Raw genomic sequence first — 16,094 nt, 5'->3', positions numbered from 1 at the left:
CCATATATATATAAATATATATATATATATATATATGTATACATAAATATAAATTAATTTGACACAGGTTCACTTTCTTTGTAAAAATAAATATATATATATATATTATAAACAATGCACTTACGTACCCATATACATGTATAGTGCAGTAAGAAATATGCATAGTAAATGAGAATTGCATAGAGAACGGACCGATAGATAAAGTAATTATAAAACAATTAATTTACATAATGATAATTATTCATGGAAATGTATCATTCTGAGGTAACAACAAAATGGCGAATGGTACCAGCATCCTGATGCTTGTGGTTAAAATACAATAATGCAAATGTGAGAAAGTCTATAGTATGATTTATATTGTTTATTCGTATCTCTATTTTCTTCTCTCTCTCTCTCCTTCGTTCTTCGGACTGTAGTAGATACTGACATTGTATTACAGACAGACGTTATCTCAATTTGTACGTGTAACACATTACTTACGCGAATGAAAAAGTATGGTGCACCTCTTGACGTGCAAATATATTGCGTTCTGTTTTTTAAAATTATTTTCTTTTTTTATCGTCGTCTCTCTCTCTCTCTCTTGTAATTTTTCGCCATTATCATTGCTCTTCGCACTCGCACGATATTTAGAGATGCACGTGAAACTTGTCATATGACGTCATGCTCAACGACCATAACCAGAACCGCATGCGGTATACAATGCGTAATAAATTGAAGTACTCGAGTGCTTATTAATATCAATTTTATTATATGGATTCCAATTAATGTGAAATTACAGAAAAAAATATGGTTGTGACAAAATTAGGTTAATTTCGCATACGGCTTGTGAAATTAATCCAAAACGAATTCTTAACATATCCGCAATGCATTGCATAATGGCTTCCGCGGAGGGATTTTTGAAATTTTGAAAAAAAAAAAATTGTGTGACAGGTGTTCGGAGATTTTTATGTTTGTGGTAAGTTTTTCATTTTCGAATTTTCTGAAAATTAGTTTTATCCTCTCGATAGACATATATGTATATAACGGGTGATACTTGAAATTTGAGAAAATATTTATTTAATCCTCTTGTCATTTCTACCGGAATACTATGAAAAAGGTTGACGTGCAAATTTGGCGTTCTTTTCCACCTGAATATCACCCAAGCACGTGATACGAGATGCGAGATATATGGACCGAGCGCGGATGCTGCAGAAATCAGTGGGAGATATGCAGAACGTTTGGTTTACGATTGCAATATTTCACAGTGAATTTTATGAATCGTATGAGTTCTGTAATAAAATCAAGATGGGTGAAAGTCCGTGCGAGTCGCCGCAATTTAATAGGTACGTTCTCGGTGGCTTTAACGTTATGTAATGATCCCGACGTTAAGACGTTGATTGAGATCTCGAATACCCGCTTTATGGACTTTATAACGAGGGCTGCTCCGCAATCACGAGCAGATGTAGCAACGTAACCTTAAATTATTTACGCAAAAGTTACGTGCGCGAATAACCGATAAGTCTTCATCTGTCCGGTGGAAGCAGATGTTTCGCACAACCGTGCAAAAAAGAATAATAACTTGTATCAGGACCTATTTGCGACCAACGTATGTGACCCAATTTTCGCGCATCTTACGTTTTTTTGCAAATGGTCCAGATTTGGATGCTGGGCAAATTGGGAGTACCGAAGAGTGGGAGATTCGTGTAAAAAATTAATATCGCTGCTCATTTATATATAACTAATTATTCGTTATCGGATCGCATGTTGGAATTACCTTTGGAAATTTCTTCCGATTGGTTACCAACCACGTTATGCTTAATTACTTGAATCCTCGTTAGCCGGTATCTGGATACAAGGTTTGCGTTAGGAAAAAGACACGTGGGATGTTATCCTACGATAAAACGAAGGACAGGAGTGGCTGGTTGGGATTTCAGGTGAAAAATAACGTTTACGTGAGGTGGTCGGGTAACGCGTGTGTTATAATGCCTGGACTGTGTATACGTGGTTGGTATCAGTGGTCCGAGGCAGTGACATATTTTCAAGTCGACAGGGATGCGGGCACGGTGGCGTAAGGTACGATTACGCAATCAGCTAATGCGACGATTAAAATGTCATTTAAATTTAACGATTCGTTGGAGGGACGGGATAAATAAAAATGCATTTTTATTGCTTTTTCTGGGGACAAAGGGAATTTCATGCGCATGCGTGAAGAGGATACCGATAATACGATGATCAACGGGGACGGATAAAATCGTATGGAAAATGAAATTTGGTGACGGATATTTTTTTTCTACCTCTTGTATGTCCGTGGAGTGAATTTTACGTAATTATTTATACAGCTCGGATGAAGCTGTAATTTTTTATTCGCTAGCCGGAAAAGAGTGCCGGGTGAATCGAGCGTTAAAAGAAGTTTGAGAAGGAGAGAGAAGGAAGTTCTCAAGAGGCTTGACGGTAAGTGCGAAACTGTCGGTCTTAAATCTCTGCCCGGCAATTAAACGCCGCTGAGGATTACGCCGGAGCAGTATCTTGGTACAGCGAACGGAGGGTTGCGAGATCCATCGAATGGTCTTGGATGTGGCGAGAGGATAGAGAAACGTGAGGGATAAGGTCCCTCAGGATTTGGATGAGAAGATGAACAGAGCTTAGGGCGCGATTCCAGAATGCTTCAACAGCCTCCGTATACGAATAACCGCTGAATCATCCACAAAAAAATTATAATTAGATAACAAGACAATTAATATCCCTTATTAAAAATTTCCAAAAATTTCCAAAAAAAAAAAAATTTCAAAATTTTTTTCCTCAAAAATTATATTTGTCGTTACAGGGTAAAATTAGAAATATCACATATAAAAATGTTAAAAAAATTATTATTCAGTTTCAACCATCCCGGTCGGTAATACAGAAATCAAGGTGGACAATTCGGAGGATATAGTCCGGTCCTGGTAACGGTCAAGAATGAAATCCCAGGAAATCGATAAAATCTTCCGTCGGGCAGCGCGGATTAGATACTCCCAGGCAATCACGAGCCGGGCGACAAATGTGATCCAGCCGACGCGACGTCGGGGTGGAGAACACGGCGTTGCTATTGATGGGCCGGAAGACTTATGTGTCGGGGCACATTTGTTCGGCCATTAATCGAGCCGGTGTGCCGTACCGGTTTGCTCGCGCGGGCCAGAAAAGTAGCGCCCAGCTCAGCAACGGCGTAGGGTGATTTATCCGAGTCGCCCCCGGGCCACCGCCTCCCTAATCTCTCTCCCGGCCACCCCAGTTAACCCCGCGTTATCCTCTCTGTTCATCTTCCTGACTCTTGGCCCTTACTTCCTACTCTGCCTCCGTTCCACCCCCTCGCACCCCCTAACCCTCTTCGCCCCATACCCAGCCAGTCTGATACCCTCACTACCCTGACCTCCCTTCTTAGCCTCTTAACACAGCCCTCCTGACTCGTTCTCTTCTCAACCCCTCTACCTTTCCCTCTTTATCACCCTCCCTCCCTCCATTCCACCCCTCTCCACCCTCATGAATCACTTCTCGTATCTTCGCAAAGATCCGCTGGGATTCGCTTAGCCGATACACACCGAGACAAAGGCACCACCACTGAACAACCCCCATCCATTGTCAAGCCTATAAAGACCCCCGCCACCTACGTACCGACTCGACTGGTATCCCACCGTGGAATCCTTAAAACATAATTTCCTACTTTCAACTCCAAATTATCATAACAAAAAAAGAAATTAAAAAATTAAAGTTTATAATATTCATGGTCGGGATGCAATCCGCGTTAAAATAAAAAAAAAACTACCCTTCCGGAACCCTCGCTAACTGCCTATCGACACAGGGGCTCAACGCACATCCAGCCAACGAACAGACGTACGATCGGCGAGACGCCATACGTCTCGAAACGAGTGCCAAATAAATTTCAAGTCCACGGGATTTCCTGCTCGGATTTATTACCCAAGAGCGAACGGCTCGTCGATATACGTGAATGCATGGCGCAACTTTGCGTGCGCACCGTCAGCTACGCGTAGGCCACCCTGTCGTCATTTTATATACGTAACCTATGTTTCTACACCTCTGCCGTACGTGCGCCTCGCTTCTCGCGCGTGTCTCATTACACCGGGATGGACAAGAAAGCTCGTTGGAATACGAAGCAATTAATAACCGAGCGTGCAGATTAACGAGCGTTGCGACAGAGTTCTCTTGTAATTATATATATATATATATATATATATATATAATATATGTATATTGTATTGTATTGTATATATGTATATTATATATATATAATATATATATATATATATAGCAATGTATGTAAATGCAGAATAATTATATCTACAGCCAGACAATTCATAGATTTGATCAGGCGCACATTCGACTCGAGTCGACGACTCCAGAGGGCACTGATGGTATTAACGTTCCTCTGTATTCGAAAGGTACTACCTTCGACTAGTACCTTAAGGTACTTCAGAGTGATACTAGGTATGTATATGTATATACGTACTCCAAGAGCAGAACGGATACCCTGCGTGACTAACGACCGGCAATTGTCTTTACGACGGCTCATTAATTTCCGCCACGCAATGCGGGGGTCACTAGCTCGAGGGCTACGTCTACGCTCGACACTTTGTCTTTAATGCGGGTAGGTTGTTTATGGATATGCCTGACACTATGGTGCCATTTGTTACGAAAATACAATCACGTAATTACCCGACGCCGCCCCCGAGACTGCAATATAGTGATACGTACCGTAGACTTACACGAGAACATCGACTGTATAGACTGTTGGGAATAACTTTGAGTTACGTCGATTAGTATATCCGAGTCGAAGACACTCCTCGATTGTATTCTATATTACCGTTGTTCGTACGAGCGACGCCGTAATGGGACAGAAAAGACGTAAGATATTTTATAACGGGTGTTAAAAGAAAATTTTTTTTTTTTTACAGTGCAAAAGGAGTGGGTGGTACGATTTTTGGTATGTTTATGTAATTTTGTCTAGTTATTTTTTTTTTTCGAATTTTTGTTACTCCCGCCATTATTCTACTACGGACACGAAAGATAAGGAATGTCGGTTTTAGATAAAATTCTGACGTCCCAGATGAATCGACGTGCTCGGTTATCTTCTCGTGCTTGGGATTTCAGTTGTTAAATGGCACGTAAGTAATCATTCCACGTGGTGGCGGTGTCTTCTAACTCACTCTGTCGTGACAGCTCAGCGGGAGCAAGCGTTCTAAATCTACGATATTCTTATCTTGTTGAGAGAGTAGGTGACTCCGTCTCCTCTTTCTCTCTTTCTCAGTCTCTTTACGAAGCCATCGAAGCTATTCTCGCCCGTGACCCTGCGACTCCGGTCTCCCTTCACCCTCTGACCACCCTCCCATTCTCGCAGGTTTCGAGCGTTTGTCATTTTTTCCAAAGGACGTGCCGCGACGCGCGACAGATTTTATGCCTCCTAATAATGCGCCAATGGCAGTCGTTAGAAATAACTATACTCCCGCTGAGATACCAATACCCGTCGTTACTCTTTCGCTGTTCCCTTTCATCTCTTGAAATTGCCACTTTCATGTACCAGTAGCTTGTCCGGTATAATGATAATATTATACGTTAATGGGACAGTGAAAAATTTCGATTGGGATTGTACAGTGCTTTTTTTCTTTGATTAATATTTTAATTTTTTTTCTTATATATACGGGTATAGGAATCATTGGCTTAACCACAGGTTGGCAAAGTGTTAGCTACTTCTTTAGGGGTTCCTAAAGGGTTAACGAAAAGGGAATAGGGCTGAGATGCCCACGACAACTTTAACCCCGATAAGGGATGCGAGGTGGTGCACCCTTCTTGGTGGCTCCGGGAGATTAGATGCCGGCAATTAGCGGGAAATATGAGGAGAGCTTGTACTTCCAGGGCTGGCTCTAAGGGAGTTTACACGGAGCTTCAAGGGTTGCTGGTTGGGGTTGCAGACTAAACATGTTCGCCCCGTTAGCGGCGTGTTACTCGATTAACACACCGTAGCAGCGACACACTGTAAATTATGGGACGTTTCCTGAAGAACGTAGGTTAAAGTAGGGTAGGTGAGGCAGTTCGCCGACAGTAAAGACGTCGGGACGCGAGGCGTCGTGAAGAGGTCAAAAAATTAAAAATATTTTTCGAGACATTTAAAATTATTTGAAAATTTTTACAACAATTTTATACATTTTTTCTCACCTATTGGATATAGCAAAAATTAATTACCCACAATCCCATAGTATTTTGAGCAGCGAATTAATCAGATTCCTTGTCACTTTTTTTTTTCCCTCGACTATTCAGGAATTCCACGAAAATAGTTTAGTACCGGTGGCTAAGTTTAAAGGCAGGTTCCAAAGACTTCTCGGTATTTCACTCGTTAATCACGCAAACGGTGACAAATAACATTGAATTCCCATGGCGACGTCCGGATTCCACTATTTCGTAAACCGTCATGACTGTCGCTGCCAAGAAATTCATTGAGAATTCAAAACGCATAGACAATGTCCGGACCTACGTATCGCCATAAACAATGCCTGATTTCTGTCTAGAGTCGTGATCGAATTATCCCGTTAAAGGTCACCAGAGTCAAACCCCAACACGAAGTGTGCCATTTCGATATAAGTCAGCGCGCGTGTCCCGTGCTTTAACGTTGATTAGCATTCATGCGCAACGGGGCGACAAAGTGCAGTGATACATCACTGTCACTCGGTTGCCGTGTTCCCAGCTAACTAGAGTGACACCGCGATAACAACGCTCGGAGTATTTTGAGCGTCACTGAAAAATGCAATGGAACGAAAGATTCTTCCGAAAATAATTTAGACTTTTGACGCTTGTGGACTATACGTATACAGACGTAGGTCTCATAAATCTGTATCATATATATTAATAAAGGAAAAATGCCATTCACAGTTTTAAACAATTTTTTTGAATGAATAATTTTTTTTTCGAAAAAAAAGAAAATGGTGCAATCCGACAAAGATTCCTCAGGAATTACAACGTCCCTGCCGCGGATCTGACACGACGAGGTCTCAGCTCGTTACGCCGCATTAACATCGTGTCCTGTTTTTTATCTCGCTTGTTAATCATTTGTTGGCCAAGCTCGCACGGCGTCCCTACGCCATACTATAAGGCACGGTAACATGCCTCGTGTTCTGTCCTTTAATTACGAGCCTTGGCTGTGCCAGCCGACACCGCGGCGTGCCGGTTGATGTCAACCTTCATCTACCGAAAAGCAAATAAACGCCGAAGCGATGCGTCCGTCGTTCAATCAGCCGGCGTGATAAGTCACGAGCAGAAATCGGAATGACGTCAGGACGAGACTAGGCAGGCACACATGACACTCCACGACTACCCTTTATCGGTAGTGTCCATCACTCCGAGCCTCGGTAAAAAAATATGAAAGAATTGAATAATCAATTAAATCGATAGTGGATCGATTCATTCGATAAAATAGAAGCAACTTCAGGCAGTTCCTTTATGCATACAATTTTGACATACGACTCCTGATAAATAAAAAATTATTAATTATTATTATATTAATTATTAATAATGCATTAAAATAATAATTATAATATTTTTATCTTATATCATTTAACGGTGACAGATTTTATGACTGTTACGAATCGTTAGAAATTTTTTATTATTTCTATTAACTTGACAGTATATCTTTGCCTTCGTGTATATGAATATCGTATACATCTACCAGTATCTATAGATCGTGCTTGGCCCTGTGTGTCTTGGCATAATAAGAGGCTCCTGGCCCTCGTAGCCGCGCCACTTAGTGCAAATAAATCTTTCTCTTTATAAATAATTTATTAAGGTATTTCAAGCCGCACAAGACGCAAGCAGGCAGACAGGCAGCCGAGTCAGACTCGAAGCCGCAGCCGGTCGTAACGAAGCGACGGCTGCCCGCGGGTCATCGCAGGGCCGGTTCGATCCTTTCACCAGCGGGAAAGGATCAATTAGAAAAAAGCAGCCGTGGGTGGGAATAAATTTCGCTGCATGAAATTTATGTCCAGGATTCACGCGACTTTTCGGCCATCACGCGAACGAGTTTTTCTTAGGTTGGCAATCGGGCTCCGGTACAGAAATTAATATATAGTAATACAACAGGAGATACACCTATAGCAGATATCCTACAGTTGGCTATTAATAATTCGAGGTCAAAGTTGAATTCTTCAATGTTTAAAACCCATTGAAGATCGTCGATGTACCTAAGAGATAGTGGCTCTAGGTAAAGTTATTCGTTAAGGTTGGTATCCGTGGTTAGTTATTTTCTTCTACACGAACTAACCATGCGGTTGGTATGCGACCAAATTGCAAGTTCAGTCAGTACGCCAGAGATGGAACCTTCCGAGCTGTAAAAAAGACGACGTACGCGTATCTGTGGCGGAAGTCGTTCCATGTAAATGATATAGACTGACCTGAGTCTTGACCTCAGTAATTTTTAATCCGTCCTTCTAACGTCCTGCAAATGGTGACAGGGTTAGTAAAACCATAGAGTACGGACACCTAGCACGGTGCACCGTTGATATTTACGAGTAGATAGGACAGACCATTAAGCCCCAATCAGATGCCTCGAAATGGCCAACGTATTTTCCGTACTGCGAATGGGGCGACATCTTTTATGACCGGCTTCATCTCGACGACTCTTCTCCGCGCTGCAGCCTGCTGCATAATGTCCGGATGGTCATTCCCTTATCTGCACGCTCAATCAGCCGCAACAGCTTCCTTCGTAGCGAGTGTGCACGAGAGGTGCGCGTCCCTGAAGCGAAATCGATATTGCGTGAGAGGTTTGGAAGATTTGAAATTTTTATGTAAAATTTGATTTTTCAAAAAAAAATTTTTTAATATAACTTTTACGGACTTCACGTAAACGGTACTCGGATCCGATTGTTAACTTGTCCTGGAATCAAATGCCGAAATGTATTGAAAATTTAATAACAGTCTACTGTCGACTTCATAACCGATAGGATTGACGTTGAAGTTTATCTGGGCGACACCTGTCATCTCAATGAGCAGACAGCTCCGGATGCAGTGCGAACACCACTGGCACAATGCGGACAATGGAACTGTCCATCAGTCACTTCTACACCGGTACAATATACAGATCCATGAAGTTTACCACGGCCAGTGATCGGAGACTGGTCATTTTGATCAGTCCGTCATTTTTGACCCTAAAGAAGCAGCACTCTATTCGCGTTGAGAATTGGGCCTTTTAATGGCATTAAAGAGTCTACGATATTGTTATCGTAATCGGTGAGGAAATTTAATAATTTTATTTTTTTCATACGGGTACTGCTATAGGATATACTAAAAAAAAGAAGTTCCCTTATAAGGTCACGTGACCATTTCGCGCAATCGGTTATCCGTATAAAGAATGGAATAGGTATAAGGATATTAGACGAGGGTCGTAGCGAGAAAGTGTAGCAAGCAAACAATCGTTAGCGCTTGAGTTCTCGAGCAAGAGCCGTAGGTGGCAGGCATGTCAGATGGGAACTAATGGGCGGCTGTCGGGGGGGCGGAGGTCGACCATCCATCACCCAGCAGCGGCCACCTTCATCATCCCGTTTCGCCCTCTGCCCTTTGGGCTACCCTCGGCCACTAAGTTAGGGAAATCCGTGGTCCGAAAGAGCCAAGGCTTCAGGCTGGTATAAGGAGGACAAGAAATAGGTGGACCCTGGTGGCAGCTGGCTGGAAGATGAAGGTAGATAGGTGTTGACAGCTACACCGTGAATCTGTCAATTAAATCACGAAGCATGACCACGTGGTAGAAACTCTTACAAAGGATTTCCTACGTCACATCCATGAAGTGTCGGTGGTCGTGAAAGTCCGGATAACGGATTCGTGAAATTGTTGTAAAATTATTTTGAGAAAAAAATTTTGTTTTACATACGGCCACGTGGTCGCGCATGCGCTGTGAAGGTTTTCGAATGTAACAGCGGAAATGGCGCGGACGATTGGTTGGCTTTTTGTAAATCGGACAGGTGCACGAATATTGGGTAAGGGTGGAGACAAGGGTGGCGAGGAGATTTATGCCAGCTTTTAGCACCGGCTCCACCCTGAAGACCCATCACCTTTCGGCAGACTCTCATAGTCCCTTCTATGGGCAATGATTCACGTCGGCGCCATGTTTAGAAAACGATACTATATAGCGAGATTTCTATCTACTGTCTATATCTTGTTGGCTCTGTGGACACCCTGTATATTCTTGGGGTTGAGTAATCGATCGTAAATCATGCCGTCGCGATTAACGTTCCAGAACGACCGGTGGAAAGAATGTAGATAGTAAAAGGCGTAGTAGATAGCGAAGTATTAAACTCCCAATATCCTAATCCGCTAGATATACTATATCGTTTCGATTTTCTGTAGCAGATTCGTGGTAGGTTGAAAAAAGAAATTCAGTTCTATTCTTAAAAATGAGAATCCATTTGGGAAATAAGAAGGAAATGATAATATCGATAATACCAAAGGATACGTATACTACGTAAGGTCGTAGAGTAGTAAGTGACAAGAGCATAGGAAAAGAATGGCTTATATCGGTATAGTCCGCAATCCTTATCTATCCACCCCAGGAGCCTCTCGGAGCTTCTCTACGGTAGATGAAGCTTTGGGACCATTACGGGGGTTAGGTTTGGTACTAGAGGGATGATATTTTCTACTTTGCCGGTAAACGAGAAACCTGCATATTTTTTAGCGATCTCAGCTACTCTCCAGGATAGTGCCGCTTCCGGAAAGGAATAAGGGATGATATAAAGGACTGCGAGACTTGGATTCAGAGAGGTGAGGTGAACCTGGCTGAACTATCGGGGTTGTACTGGGTTTCCAGTGGGTTGAACTGGGCTGAACAGGGCTGGACCTAGTTGGACTGGGGTTCGGGCTAGCAGGGATTTATAGTCAAAGTCTGCGTGCAATCGCTGGCTCATACATCACTCCTCCCTTCTCTTTACCCCCCGGGAGGCTAAGAAGTTCGCGAAGCCGTAGGCAGGGTCGAGGGTGAAGGACATCACTCACTGGTTCGCTTGCTCCAGCATCCAGCAACAGTACCAAACCTTACCCTCTCTTACGAGGGAGAGGACGTTTGTCCTGGCTGTCTTCTACGACAGATCGTTACACCCTTGTGCTATTCACCCTCCTGTCCATCTCAGTTCCGCTTCGATTTACAAAGTCGATACTGGTTTTCGAATTTTGTGAGAGGACGAGCCGTGACGTCGGAAAGACGTCGCTGTGCATTTTACATGAAAATTCTAACCCAGTTTAATTGTTTATATATGATTCAAAAGAATAATTGAGAAATTCAATTATTTTCTTATTTTTGAGGTATCGCTGTACTGGGGCGTCGCGACGCCGTGCGTCTGCGTACGATACCTCAGGAGAGCAGGACACGCTTCGCAGCCTTTCCTCTTCGTCGCTCGGCTTCCTTTATAAACGCGGGGCACTCCATTGACGGTAAGTGCGGTTAAAGGTCGGTTCACAGTGGGCGTGGGATGTTTAAGATCCTTCCCGTTCACGGGGACGTAAACCTGTCGCCCGTAAACTTTCTCAGTGTACGAGCGAGGCGAACTAGACAACCCAGAGAGCGCGAAGCTCTTTCCAAGGAAGCTGTAAAGATACTGTTTGTCACACGAGACTGTCACAGCCGTTACCGATTCGTTAAACCGACTAGGCTTACGGCAGCCTTCCACGGCAAAGGGCGACATACGGCCGAGAGGAAGGTATTAAAGATTTCAGCGAAGACGTCAAAAATCCCGTGCTTTATCCCTGAAGCACTTGGATTCCAGAGTCAAAATTTTTTCCAAAAAATTTTTTGACGGACTAAAAAAAATTTTTTATTACATTCGACTCTACGTAAAATTTTGTCAACTGAGGTCATAAAAAAATTTCAGTCAAAAAAATTTATGTAATTTCACGTATACCCTTCCCAAAGTTGACTGTCTCGCGTATATGTGTTTCACGTAAAATCGTATTGTGGAATAGGAAACGGAATTCACTTTGAACAAGGAACAGAGTGGAATGATCGAAGGTAACAGCTGCGTCTTAGCAGTCTCGTCTAGCATCCTGTTCATCTCTCAGACGAGAGCTACTTTATACTGCCGAAGCTGACAGGTTTACACCGTGGCCATTTGTTAAGTAAACAGTTGTATATTTTAATTAAGAGGCGAAACATCTCACGGCGGCTTGGTGAACTTCTTAAATCCATGTCGAAAAATATTATCGTCACGTGTTTCCAAGTAATCCGGTAGTTGCGTTGGTTGCCGTGGCGCTGCTCGAAGGCGTATATAAAACCAGGCCATAAAATACGAGCGGATGTGCATTTATTTGTTTACCTACGCATGCGCGGACATAGAAGCGTTAACGCGAGACCGTATTTACTTCGTGGGTAGGTTTATTTTTAAAACGTCGATCCGCAGGAATTCTCTTTCTCGGCCGCGTAAACCTATCAGCGACGTTAAGCCTCAGGAAAATTAAGCTCCCATCACAATTTCTGTTCTTCCCACCATCAATAATAAACACCCCCTGTAAAATTCACACAACACCACGACGACCATCTTTTCACTCGTTGGACAGTCATACCCGATGGATCTCAAGCATATATTTCACTGTTGCCCAAATACACCGGATATGGTTATTAAGCGTTTTGGTAATGGAGAGTGGAAGTAAGTGTATCCGAAGCGTGTAACCCAATCCCATTCCAGATGGTTAAATCCAAAAGGGAGGGAATTCGAATTGGTCGAAACAGAGTGGTTTGAAAAAAATGAGGGTGCACGGATTCGGAGAAGGGACCAAAAAAAAGACAGGAGGAGGATGGAGGGAGAAGGAAATTTTCTTGTGACAGATTTTACCCCCTTCAACCCCGCGTGTCTTTTTCTTCTGCCTGAAATATCCTATAACTTTCCCTCTCAAGATACGGTGGAACTAATGATTTGGCTTCGATTTCCAGGCCGAGCGAGCACGTCATGGGGTCGAAGAAAGTCGTTCGTCACTTAGAAGTCATTCCTCAATCGGGGTGCAGGCGTCCCTTACTCCCTTGAAGGCAGCCACAAAGCAGCAACTGGTGGGTACCGGCGGCGTAAAGACTGCTTGCACCAGTCTACCCTACCGCCATACTTCTCTCTTTCATTATCTCTCTCGCTCTCGAGCCTAGCCCTAGGTCTCCTTACCCTCGCACTTAGTCCCTCTCTTTCTCTCTCTCTGTCTCATGTGCTGTGGCCACCCTCGAGCACGGCTACCCCTGGCAGAATTAATTATTACGTTTCTCCCCGTAACAACACGCGCGCACTAATTTGGAAAACACGCGGAACGATTTATAGGCGGCGGCTGTCAGCTCTCAGCGTGTGGTGGGAAAAACAGAAATCGGCTGCCACGTACACGCACGTAAATTCTCATGTTCCTGACTTTTTAATGTATTTCTTTGATCTCGCCTACGCGACGCGCATGCATATTTACTATATGCGCTACCGTGTGTATGCATGGATATATGTATATGCTACACGAGGCTCCTTTCAGTGCGCTATAAGGATACGTGAAAAGCCGTTTTCTATAGGAGTCCTTTACCCGTTCCGTCATTCAAGGAAATGCTCGGCTTTCGTATCCACGCACTTGAAACTTCCGTCGGGAATTGCGGGAATATTCATTCGCGTAATTCTACAGGGTGGCCCTGGATAAAATTGTCAATAACTGCACCGACGTACCGGGTCGTCATTGGAAAACGTAAATTCGTTTCTCAGATAAGTATCGCGGGTCAAGGAAGCAGCGAACGAAGTAATCTTGTTGGGTATCACGTGTCTCGCGGAGACTTACTAGGAGATGCTACCGTGGTACTGTAACAAGAGTAAAGGGATGCTGCATCGAATATTGATATTCCGAAATCTTATAAATTTTGAATTTTTTTTTTGAATTTGCAGATGAGATTCAGAGTGATCTTGAAGTTTTGTAATTTATTGATTTTGCTATACGGGGTGAACTGTATATTCGAATTTAAACTTTGGTACGTTATGTACCGGGTGGGGAAACTTGGAAATTAAACTGTCAGGGACAAATGCAGATTTTATAGAATTATGAAGCTGGATCATTTTGGAAGAGATTGTGGTACCACTTAAGTTCACTGTCAGCTGTCTGTCTGGAGCAGAGACATCAAAGTGACAGATCGATCAGTTCTTCCTGACGTTATGGTAATTCCAGGAGTTTCTGCTTTATTGACTATGATGGATTTGACAGATTTGAAAAATGGCGAGAAATTGATAATTTGTTTTCTCTTTTTCAAATTTTTCGATTGGTCGACCGAAGGAGTGATCACTATAGCGAGATTATATTCTACGCCAATTTATCAATGGGGTATTTCTACGTGGTGGTTAACCCAAGAAGAACACGGTACACTCTGTTAGGAAATTAAGTATAAACTCGGTCCAGCATTCAGCTGCTGTAAAAATGTATCCTCCTTCTTTTTTTCTGTTTCATCGGGATTGCTCGTCACAACAACGTCCCGTGTAAACGTCTTGACGATATCCGGGAGAGATTTTTTAAGATATTTCTGGGAGGATAGTTTCTATCAGGATTCTTTTAGTGGCTGACTGTACCCCAGTGCAGTATACTACGGCATAGGGCTATAAAACAGGATATAGGCGTGAAACGAATTCCGAGCACAGTTTATGTCCCGGAAAATACGAAAGCTTTCACGGGGCGACGCCGCGCGCCGTGTCAAGACGTGTCAGCGTCAGACCTACGGGAAATAAAGGAACGCGACTAATTCAGTTGAGACGAGAACGACTTGGGCGAGAGAGGGAGAAAGGAAAAAAGAAAAAAAAATCCCACAATTCCAAAAAAATTACACGAAACTCTGAAAACTGGGTATATACCTGCATAGATAATTGGATGAGCATCCTGATAATCATAATAATTACAGGTAATAAAAAAAAAATTTAATTAGTCCTATAATATAAAATAAAATTTTTGTAAAATATTTGAAATATGTGACGAGTTCAAAGGGCAAATATCATTACCAATGTGAAAACGTAAAGTTGCAAGAACCGAAGAATCCATATAAGGTGAGGTTAAGGAATCAAGTGAGAGATAAAAAGATAGAATAAGCCCCGACAAACGTAGACGTCGACAAAGGACCATCCTCCCCCCTCCGCCCTCCCCCCTTAAACAGCTTCCTTTACGACGCCTCTCTTCCGTTCCGCAACTGCCGGTTTCGCGTCGTCTCCTTCCGCTGTCGGCCATTATAATTCTCTCGCGCCTTTAGCCGCAGTCCGCGTGACATTCAGCCACGTGGATTCGCTCGCAGATGTCAAGCAGATGTCAGATGAGAGACACGTGGAGGCCAACCGCGAGACGTAATAAAGTACGAGAGAGCATAAAAGCGTCCAGCGAGCTCGAAGGCAGTAAATAAATGTACAGTAGATGCCTGAAAGTGCGACGTCAAGTGATGATCAGCCAGAGTCATCTTCTTGGTCCAGTATCGTACCCGCAGCATCCCTGCCCATTTGCCACGTAGCGAACGAACGGCTTCGCCGAGGAAGATCGTCCAAGCAAAATCCCTTGGTACCCGATCCGTTCTTGGTCAGGATTGACGTTGGGACTTCGTCCCGATGAATTATGCTCCAGATACGTCGAGGACAGTCCGTGCGGTCCAGATCTTTATGAGAAGCCATTAACGTCCGACGCAAACTTTCCCGCAGGAAGATCGGACGTCCAGTGCGCCGCCTTTATGAGGTCCACGGTGCGTCAACGCGTCTCTAGTCTCTTTATGGGGCCATCCGCGGGGCAGGGTGAGCTCCACGCTCTTGGAGAGCCCGGCAAACGAGTGTAGCGTATGATTTAAGGGGGTCTCGGAGCCCACCCTACATGCGCCAAGGATATGAGTTACTGCGCCATATAATTCCATAATTCAGATTCATACCCGGAGTTTACGGCGTCTGGGTAACAAGCAGACTGCGCCCGTTGTTTTATGGCCTGCCCACCTACGACCCTCCGAGCAACCCCCCTTACCCCTTCACCACCCCTCTTCAACCGCCCTCCAACGAACTCCAATCCACCCCCTGGTCCTCGACTCTCTACTTCAATTCGTAAAGCCTTCTCACCTACTCCCCCCTACGCCCCCCCCCCCA

The 16,094-nt window shown here is 43.6% G+C and overlaps 2 long non-coding RNA genes across 3 annotated transcripts in view; one reads left to right on the top strand and one right to left on the bottom strand.

Annotated features, from left to right (window-relative positions):
• LOC112495140 overlaps window positions 1-16,094 on the top strand; it is a 28,835-nt gene that overhangs the window by 10,266 nt on the left and 2,475 nt on the right. For both annotated transcript variants that reach the window (XR_003061431.1, XR_003061432.1), the window contains exon 4: window positions 12,926-13,039. This is a non-coding gene — a long non-coding RNA (uncharacterized LOC112495140). The remainder of the gene's footprint in view (window positions 1-12,925; window positions 13,040-16,094) is intronic.
• LOC107273050 overlaps window positions 5,109-16,094 on the bottom strand; it is a 20,385-nt gene continuing 9,399 nt past the window's right edge. The window contains exons 2-3 of the long non-coding RNA XR_001539132.2: window positions 8,541-8,749; window positions 5,109-8,452 (exon numbers count right to left, since the gene is read on the bottom strand). This is a non-coding gene — a long non-coding RNA (uncharacterized LOC107273050). The remainder of the gene's footprint in view (window positions 8,453-8,540; window positions 8,750-16,094) is intronic.

This window comes from Cephus cinctus, unplaced genomic scaffold, assembly GCF_000341935.2.
Source record: "Cephus cinctus unplaced genomic scaffold, Ccin1 Ccin1_scaffold1343, whole genome shotgun sequence".
Lineage (NCBI taxonomy): Eukaryota > Metazoa > Arthropoda > Insecta > Hymenoptera > Cephidae > Cephus > Cephus cinctus.
The sequence above is the reverse complement of the archived record's forward strand: the minus strand, read 5'-3'. Positions and strand labels throughout refer to the sequence as shown.